General features: G+C 52.9%; 3 long non-coding RNA genes across 3 annotated transcripts; all 3 read left to right on the top strand.

Annotated features, from left to right (window-relative positions):
• Nucleotides 1-1,157: 1,157 nt before the first annotated feature.
• Nucleotides 1,158-3,375, top strand: LOC311444048. Its single transcript, XR_014697629.1, has 2 exons — nucleotides 1,158-1,735; nucleotides 2,048-3,375. It is a non-coding gene; the product is annotated as an uncharacterized lncRNA (long non-coding RNA).
• Nucleotides 3,376-4,104: 729 nt separating this feature from the next.
• On the top strand, nucleotides 4,105-6,322 carry LOC311444049. Its single transcript, XR_014697630.1, has 2 exons — nucleotides 4,105-4,682; nucleotides 4,995-6,322. It is a non-coding gene; the product is annotated as an uncharacterized lncRNA (long non-coding RNA).
• A 689-nt stretch (nucleotides 6,323-7,011) lies between these two features.
• Nucleotides 7,012-8,448, top strand: LOC311444055. The gene is made up of 2 exons (XR_014697636.1): nucleotides 7,012-7,589; nucleotides 7,902-8,448. It is a non-coding gene; the product is annotated as an uncharacterized lncRNA (long non-coding RNA).
• The last annotated feature ends 1,517 nt before the right edge of the window (nucleotides 8,449-9,965 follow it).

Consider the following 9,965-nt stretch of genomic DNA (forward strand, 5'->3'; position numbering starts at 1 on the left):
ATCCACAACTGCCTTGGACAACTTGGTCCCGTGCACTGAACTCGCCCCGTGCAGTATTGGCCAGGCTGAGCACAAACTGGGTGTGTGGAGGCTGCACCGTCCCCGCTTCATGCGGCTCGGAAAAGGTGCCTGCACAAACCAGCCTTTTTTGCCACAACTCTAACGTAATGCTGACTTGCGGAAAACAGACTCCACAGGCAGTAGGATTGTAAAGTGGGTATGTTTATTGGTTCGTAAGGTTTATTCAGCGCTGGGCAGCACGGGGGTAGGCCCACCAAAATCGTGCCTGCCTGACGGGGCAACTTGCCCTGGTTCTATGCAGCAAAGAGGTACACGTGCACAAAGTTTCCCAACGCGCCTATACACGTTCATAACCTAGCTCCGCTCCGTATTAAAATGAGCTCCAAGGAGTCATTTCCATGAGCTCCTCCTGGCTGCACTTGCGCACTGTCTCCTCTCCTGGTGGTGGTCTTCGGGGGGTCGTGGGGACGAAGGCCGATAACTCCTCGTCATCACCACCAGCTGACCCCCCCAGCTGCTCCTCGGCTCTTGCCCAAACCACAGGGTCGGTCTCAGCTGCTGTTTTGAGACCGGTTCCCCGGTTTTGTCAGGAAACGTCCTCTGTGAGGGGCCCCGAGACTCCTCGTTTCGGTTCATTTGCACAGCAGCAAGCAAAGACACTCAGCACCATCTATTTTCTAACGCCATGAAGCGAGCCCCCATTCTTCCCTTCCCGGCTTTACCAATCCCGATTGTTTCCTGTAGAGCTCACGAAGGCGATGGAGCAAGCCCCCCCTCTCCTAGCCTCTCCTAGCCTCTCCTAGCCTCTCCTAGCCTCTCCTAGCCTCTCCTAGCCTCTCCTAGCCTCTCCTAGCCTCTCCCCCCCCTCCCCTCCCCTCCTCTCCCTGGCTTCCCGCCCTCCCCTCAGGTATTTCTAGCCACGTCCATGCCCCCTCGGCTCCCCTCGGCTCCCCTCGGCTGCGCTCGGCTCCCCTCGGCCCCCCCTGCTGCACTCGGCTGCGCTCGGCTCCGCTCGGCTCCCCCCGGCCCGTGCTGCTCAGCGCGCCCGGCCGCGCTTCATTTGCATAGCCCCGCCCCCCAGCGCCCCAGCGGCCACTCAGCTCTTGGGGCCAACCGGAGCGCCGCCCCCCGAGGGTGCGGCGGTGGCTCACCGGCTCGAGGCGCTCGCATAACCCTGACCTCGCGACGTGAAGAGAAACCTGAGGTCACGGGTTCGAGACGCAGCATGGGGGTGCAACGCCCTTCCTTTTGCACACCCATACTCTTGCTTACAATTCCTTCCTCTTTTCTTTCTGCTCTCTGGCGTGGGTTTTTTTGCGTTTTACTCCATTACGAGCAAGTCCCTTTCATCTGGTAGATCCTGGGGATCCTGGCTTCCTAGCAGAATCTTTCCTGTTGGCCCCTTAAGAGTTACTATCTTCAGAGACTTTACGACTGAAGCCTTCAAATTAACTTCCTCAGAAAAGAGATTAAACAAGGCATCATCCTTAAGAAGATGGATCCCAGTAACAAATCAAATACTGTTTCACCCGTGCTGCTCCTGGGAGCCAGGACCAGATGTTCCCTTCCAGGTTCAAGACCTTCCAGGTCTGGACGCGAGCTACTTTTCTAATTCCCTTTTGTAATTTCTTCAGTGACTTTCCTGTTGTCATCGATTTGAAGACAGCAGCTTGCATCATTTGGCTTTGTCCATAGGCACCTCCTCCTCGTGCTGGTACGTAATCGAGGACCGTGAGACGTAGCATTATTGCAGCTCGCATCGCATCTGGGTGGCTTGATCAGCGAGCAAGTCAGGAACCTTGGCGGTTTGGTCGGTGACGGTTTCAAATACTGCCTGCCACCTTATGATTCGATTTAGGTTGCACATGTATCTTACCTGCCGAGCTCCTGCAACCACCTCCTTCGGCTTCCAAGCGGCTGGCCCATAACGTTGGGTGATTCTCTCTGGAGGCCGCTCATCTGTACCCCGTTTCTGGTTACTTCCGGAAGCTAGGGATGTATCTCCTGACCTCTTTTCTCTTTTAAGATCATCACGTCGTTGGATTTCCAATCCCTTACCTTCGAGTTCTGGTATCAGAAAGAATGGTGGCCTGAGAAGTCCAACATAACTAGTACCTGAGGATCGTAATGGGACACGGTGTCAAAGACCTTCCTGAAGTCCACGAAGACGATATCCACTGCTCTGCTTTCATCTGCCAGACTTGACATTTCATTACAGAAGTTCATCTGCATTCAGTCAGTCTCATTTCGCTTCATTTGGCAGATTGGTTTTTCGACAAGCAAATCCCAGATCTAAGCAAGCTGAAAGCAACAGTCCCCCTGTTCAGCATACTAGTCCTGTACTGACCTCGCGAGCCATAGGCATCCTGTTGAAGATATTCCATAACACAATTCCCACCACAACTTTGTCCCTGAGGTAGAAAACGACACCTTTGCCATAATCTTCTCCTTCCTCTGCAACGCGAGGCGTTGGTGAAGCACTCGGAGAAGTGGAAATTTCCGAAGCTTCTGCTTCGGTTTCACCTTCCGATCGGATACCTGTCCCTCATGTAAAGATGTCACGTCAAAGAACCAGTGCAGAAAAAGGCAGCAGCTCTCTACCTGCGGTGATAAAGGCAGGCTAAAGAGAAGGCTTCTCTAAGAGACTGAGGGGTGTTTTTCTTTGACTTGACGCCAGCAAAAGTTAGGATTCTTTAACACAATAACGAAGCAATCCTAACACAAAGCATAACGCTGACAACTCCTGGCTTCCGTCACCAAACACGCTGTAGACTCACCGAACGGTTTGGGTTGGAAGAGGCCTTCAAGATGGTTTGGGTTGGAAGAGGCCTTAATTCTGAACCCCTGCCACGGGCAAGGACACGAGATGCACTACATCAGGTTGCTCAAATTCCCATCCAGCCTGACCTTGAGCGCTTCCAGGGAGGGGGCATCCACAACTGCCTTGGACAACTTGGTCCCGTGCACTGAACTCGCCCCGTGCAGTATTGGCCAGGCTGAGCACAAACTGGGTGTGTGGAGGCTGCACCGTCCCCGCTTCATGCGGCTCGGAAAAGGTGCCTGCACAAACCAGCCTTTTTTGCCACAACTCTAACGTAATGCTGACTTGCGGAAAACAGACTCCACAGGCAGTAGGATTGTAAAGTGGGTATGTTTATTGGTTCGTAAGGTTTATTCAGCGCTGGGCAGCACGGGGGTAGGCCCACCAAAATCGTGCCTGCCTGACGGGGCAACTTGCCCTGGTTCTATGCAGCAAAGAGGTACACGTGCACAAAGTTTCCCAACGCGCCTATACACGTTCATAACCTAGCTCCGCTCCGTATTAAAATGAGCTCCAAGGAGTCATTTCCATGAGCTCCTCCTGGCTGCACTTGCGCACTGTCTCCTCTCCTGGTGGTGGTCTTCGGGGGGTCGTGGGGACGAAGGCCGATAACTCCTCGTCATCACCACCAGCTGACCCCCCCAGCTGCTCCTCGGCTCTTGCCCAAACCACAGGGTCGGTCTCAGCTGCTGTTTTGAGACCGGTTCCCCGGTTTTGTCAGGAAACGTCCTCTGTGAGGGGCCCCGAGACTCCTCGTTTCGGTTCATTTGCACAGCAGCAAGCAAAGACACTCAGCACCATCTATTTTCTAACGCCATGAAGCGAGCCCCCATTCTTCCCTTCCCGGCTTTACCAATCCCGATTGTTTCCTGTAGAGCTCACGAAGGCGATGGAGCAAGCCCCCCCTCTCCTAGCCTCTCCTAGCCTCTCCTAGCCTCTCCTAGCCTCTCCTAGCCTCTCCTAGCCTCTCCTAGCCTCTCCTAGCCTCTCCCCCCCCTCCCCTCCTCTCCCTGGCTTCCCGCCCTCCCCTCAGGTATTTCTAGCCACGTCCATGCCCCCTCGGCTGCGCTCGGCTCCCCTCGGCTGCGCTCGGCTCCCCTCGGCCCCCCCTGCTGCACTCGGCTGCGCTCGGCTCCGCTCGGCTCCCCCCGGCCCGTGCTGCTCAGCGCGCCCGGCCGCGCTTCATTTGCATAGCCCCGCCCCCCAGCGCCCCAGCGGCCACTCAGCTCTTGGGGCCAACCGGAGCGCCGCCCCCCGAGGGTGCGGCGGTGGCTCACCGGCTCGAGGCGCTCGCATAACCCTGACCTCGCGACGTGAAGAGAAACCTGAGGTCACGGGTTCGAGACGCAGCATGGGGGTGCAACGCCCTTCCTTTTGCACACCCATACTCTTGCTTACAATTCCTTCCTCTTTTCTTTCTGCTCTCTGGCGTGGGTTTTTTTGCGTTTTACTCCATTACGAGCAAGTCCCTTTCATCTGGTAGATCCTGGGGATCCTGGCTTCCTAGCAGAATCTTTCCTGTTGGCCCCTTAAGAGTTACTATCTTCAGAGACTTTACGACTGAAGCCTTCAAATTAACTTCCTCAGAAAAGAGATTAAACAAGGCATCATCCTTAAGAAGATGGATCCCAGTAACAAATCAAATACTGTTTCACCCGTGCTGCTCCTGGGAGCCAGGACCAGATGTTCCCTTCCAGGTTCAAGACCTTCCAGGTCTGGACGCGAGCTACTTTTCTAATTCCCTTTTGTAATTTCTTCAGTGACTTTCCTGTTGTCATCGATTTGAAGACAGCAGCTTGCATCATTTGGCTTTGTCCATAGGCACCTCCTCCTCGTGCTGGTACGTAATCGAGGACCGTGAGACGTAGCATTATTGCAGCTCGCATCGCATCTGGGTGGCTTGATCAGCGAGCAAGTCAGGAACCTTGGCGGTTTGGTCGGTGACGGTTTCAAATACTGCCTGCCACCTTATGATTCGATTTAGGTTGCACATGTATCTTACCTGCCGAGCTCCTGCAACCACCTCCTTCGGCTTCCAAGCGGCTGGCCCATAACGTTGGGTGATTCTCTCTGGAGGCCGCTCATCTGTACCCCGTTTCTGGTTACTTCCGGAAGCTAGGGATGTATCTCCTGACCTCTTTTCTCTTTTAAGATCATCACGTCGTTGGATTTCCAATCCCTTACCTTCGAGTTCTGGTATCAGAAAGAATGGTGGCCTGAGAAGTCCAACATAACTAGTACCTGAGGATCGTAATGGGACACGGTGTCAAAGACCTTCCTGAAGTCCACGAAGACGATATCCACTGCTCTGCTTTCATCTGCCAGACTTGACATTTCATTACAGAAGTTCATCTGCATTCAGTCAGTCTCATTTCGCTTCATTTGGCAGATTGGTTTTTCGACAAGCAAATCCCAGATCTAAGCAAGCTGAAAGCAACAGTCCCCCTGTTCAGCATACTAGTCCTGTACTGACCTCGCGAGCCATAGGCATCCTGTTGAAGATATTCCATAACACAATTCCCACCACAACTTTGTCCCTGAGGTAGAAAACGACACCTTTGCCATAATCTTCTCCTTCCTCTGCAACGCGAGGCGTTGGTGAAGCACTCGGAGAAGTGGAAATTTCCGAAGCTTCTGCTTCGGTTTCACCTTCCGATCGGATACCTGTCCCTCATGTAAAGATGTCACGTCAAAGAACCAGTGCAGAAAAAGGCAGCAGCTCTCTACCTGCGGTGATAAAGGCAGGCTAAAGAGAAGGCTTCTCTAAGAGACTGAGGGGTGTTTTTCTTTGACTTGACGCCAGCAAAAGTTAGGATTCTTTAACACAATAACGAAGCAATCCTAACACAAAGCATAACGCTGACAACTCCTGGCTTCCGTCACCAAACACGCTGTAGACTCACCGAACGGTTTGGGTTGGAAGAGGCCTTCAAGATGGTTTGGGTTGGAAGAGGCCTTAATTCTGAACCCCTGCCACGGGCAAGGACACGAGATGCACTACATCAGGTTGCTCAAATTCCCATCCAGCCTGACCTTGAGCGCTTCCAGGGAGGGGGCATCCACAACTGCCTTGGACAACTTGGTCCCGTGCACTGAACTCGCCCCGTGCAGTATTGGCCAGGCTGAGCACAAACTGGGTGTGTGGAGGCTGCACCGTCCCCGCTTCATGCGGCTCGGAAAAGGTGCCTGCACAAACCAGCCTTTTTTGCCACAACTCTAACGTAATGCTGACTTGCGGAAAACAGACTCCACAGGCAGTAGGATTGTAAAGTGGGTATGTTTATTGGTTCGTAAGGTTTATTCAGCGCTGGGCAGCACGGGGGTAGGCCCACCAAAATCGTGCCTGCCTGACGGGGCAACTTGCCCTGGTTCTATGCAGCAAAGAGGTACACGTGCACAAAGTTTCCCAACGCGCCTATACACGTTCATAACCTAGCTCCGCTCCGTATTAAAATGAGCTCCAAGGAGTCATTTCCATGAGCTCCTCCTGGCTGCACTTGCGCACTGTCTCCTCTCCTGGTGGTGGTCTTCGGGGGGTCGTGGGGACGAAGGCCGATAACTCCTCGTCATCACCACCAGCTGACCCCCTCAGCTGCTCCTCGGCTCTTGCCCAAACCACAGGGTCGGTCTCAGCTGCTTTTTTGAGACCGGTTCCCCGGTTTTGTCAGGAAACGTCCTCTGTGAGGGGCCCCGAGACTCCTCGTTTCGGTTCATTTGCACAGCAGCAAGCAAAGACACTCAGCACCATCTATTTTCTAACGCCATGAAGCGAGCCCCCATTCTTCCCTTCCCGGCTTTACCAATCCCGATTGTTTCCTGTAGAGCTCACGAAGGCGATGGAGCAAGCCCCCCCTCTCCTAGCCTCTCCTAGCCTCTCCTAGCCTCTCCCAGCCTCTCCCCCCCCTCCCCTCCTCTCCCTGGCTTCCCGCCCTCCCCTCAGGTATTTCTAGCCACGTCCATGCCCCCTCGGCTGCGCTCGGCTCCCCTCGGCTGCGCTCGGCTCCCCTCGGCCCCCCCTGCTGCACTCGGCTGCGCTCGGCTCCGCTCGGCTCCCCCCGGCCCGTGCTGCTCAGCGCGCCCGGCCGCGCTTCATTTGCATAGCCCCGCCCCCCAGCGCCCCAGCGGCCACTCAGCTCTTGGGGCCAACCGGAGCGCCGCCCCCCGAGGGTGCGGCGGTGGCTCACCGGCTCGAGGCGCTCGCATAACCCTGACCTCGCGACGTGAAGAGAAACCTGAGGTCACGGGTTCGAGACGCAGCATGGGGGTGCAACGCCCTTCCTTTTGCACACCCATACTCTTGCTTACAATTCCTTCCTCTTTTCTTTCTGCTCTCTGGCGTGGGTTTTTTTGCGTTTTACTCCATTACGAGCAAGTCCCTTTCATCTGGTAGATCCTGGGGATCCTGGCTTCCTAGCAGAATCTTTCCTGTTGGCCCCTTAAGAGTTACTATCTTCAGAGACTTTACGACTGAAGCCTTCAAATTAACTTCCTCAGAAAAGAGATTAAACAAGGCATCATCCTTAAGAAGATGGATCCCAGTAACAAATCAAATACTGTTTCACCCGTGCTGCTCCTGGGAGCCAGGACCAGATGTTCCCTTCCAGGTTCAAGACCTTCCAGGTCTGGACGCGAGCTACTTTTCTAATTCCCTTTTGTAATTTCTTCAGTGACTTTCCTGTTGTCATCGATTTGAAGACAGCAGCTTGCATCATTTGGCTTTGTCCATAGGCACCTCCTCCTCGTGCTGGTACGTAATCGAGGACCGTGAGACGTAGCATTATTGCAGCTCGCATCGCATCTGGGTGGCTTGATCAGCGAGCAAGTCAGGAACCTTGGCGGTTTGGTCGGTGACGGTTTCAAATACTGCCTGCCACCTTATGATTCGATTTAGGTTGCACATGTATCTTACCTGCCGAGCTCCTGCAACCACCTCCTTCGGCTTCCAAGCGGCTGGCCCATAACGTTGGGTGATTCTCTCTGGAGGCCGCTCATCTGTACCCCGTTTCTGGTTACTTCCGGAAGCTAGGGATGTATCTCCTGACCTCTTTTCTCTTTTAAGATCATCACGTCGTTGGATTTCCAATCCCTTACCTTCGAGTTCTGGTATCAGAAAGAATGGTGGCCTGAGAAGTCCAACATAACTAGTACCTTTGGAAGTAAGAGGAAGTGCTCTGCAAGCTTGACCCCCATGTAACTGTTATTTTAATGCATCAGCTCTCTTAGGGAATAAATCAGCTCAGTTATTTTTATCTGGTGCCTAGCAATAACACGTGTTCCCAGAACCCATAGGATGAAATGTCTTGGCACGATGATTTTACCAGGTGTTACTGCATCTCCAGTCCCCATTTTCAGAAGAGCAATTGATCTCTTAATTGCTATTGGCAATATTGGTAAGGTTTGTTGAGGACCAGTACTCCTCCAACATCACTATGCAACCAGATTGATTTATGCAGTTCCACTGTTGACAATAAATGGTGGCTTCTGGATTGCTGCTTCTTCTGTTAATCACTGAAGCTGTATTGGAAGTCCAGTTACGTGAGCTGTGTCCTAGGAATGCACTGTCAGCCTGATTACTCTTTATGCAATAAATGCTTTTTCCTGGATAACCTATTGCCCAAGGAGGCACATCAGGGTTGTCTCATGGCTCTGTTTTATTCACTTGCAATTTGCTTTGGTTGCTAACCAACCAGCTACTTAGGTGCCAAGAGAATGGAGTGCCATGGCCACATATTTTCCCCTTGTGGCCCTCTGCATACCCAGCAGTTAGTGAGGTTCTACACCTGACTTATTCTTGTCGGCTAAGGCACAGCATCAATTGTGGGACTCTTCGGGCAGTGAGTTGTCTGGTAAGTTGCTCTGAGTGCCAACGAAAAAGACAACACTCACTAAGATCACGTATGCCAACGTTTTCCCAAGTAGTCAGTATCTTTTTCCAGACAAGAACTACCCACCTCCACAGGAATGTGACTTCTCCTATTTACAGAATCAATTTGCCAGTTTCCCTCCAAAACCCATAGTTTGGACAATTTATTTCACCCCCTACTTCCAAACTGACCCAACATTGCATCCCACAATTTGGGCAATCAGTTATTTGGACTGGCCCTTCTGTTGGATACTCAGTCCTTGTTAGCATTTCGAAGTAACAGGTCAGCTCTGTGCACCTTGATTTACACAGGATTATACCAAAATCAAGTAAGCAGATTATTCAAAAGACCAATACTCTCTCCTGAGGACACTAATTCAGTACAGGACAGTTCATTTGCCCAGCCAAACCCTGGCTGATACGAGCCAGGATGCCGTTGGCCTTCTCTGCCACCTGGGCACACTGCTGGCTCACAGTCAGGTGCGTATCAATTAACACCCCCAGGTCCTTTTCCTCTGCACAGCTTTCCAGCCACTCTGCCCCAAGCCTATAGCATTGCATGGGGTTGTTGTGGCTAAAGTGCAGGACCCAGCACTTAGCCATGTTGAACCTCATCCCATTCGCCTCTGCCCATCAACCTGACCTGTCCAGATCCCTCTGCAGGGCCTTCCTACCCTCCATCAGACCAACACTTCCCTCCCAACCTGGTTTCAGCTGCAAACTTTGCTCGTGGTTCGCTTGATCCCACCGTGTCACTGATAAAGATATTAAGCAGTACTGGTCCCAGGACTGGTGGAAATCATCTCCAGCTACACTCTGAAATGCTACCTCTCTGGCTCCACTCCCCTGTATGGTGCTGTAACCCATCTCTGCATCTCTTTTAACCTTTCAGGAACAGCTGAGATCTCCGTTTTATCAGAGAGCACCCCAACTCCCACACGGCAGCACGGGAGCTAACATGCTCCTGCTAGCACACCCTGGGTCTGGCATCACCAGTGAATGGTTCTCCCCACCCCCTCCAACCTGTTTTCTCCAAACCTGCACCGGTGTCCCTCTTCCAGCAGTCTCATAACAACTCCCAAGAGCACAGCCCTCCCCAAAGTTAGCCAGCAGTACTGAAAGATCTCCAGCCAGAACGTGCTGCAAGAAAACAGGCACTTCTGCAGGCTTCTTTGTTGTTGGTAAGCGGGAAAAGCTTAGAGAGGCACACAGCACGCTCCCCTTTCAAAACCAGTAATGCACATGTGCAGGAAGAAGACA

The sequence above is a fragment of the Aythya ferina genome (genome assembly GCF_964211825.1).
Source record: "Aythya ferina genome assembly, chromosome: 13".
Lineage (NCBI taxonomy): Eukaryota > Metazoa > Chordata > Aves > Anseriformes > Anatidae > Aythya > Aythya ferina.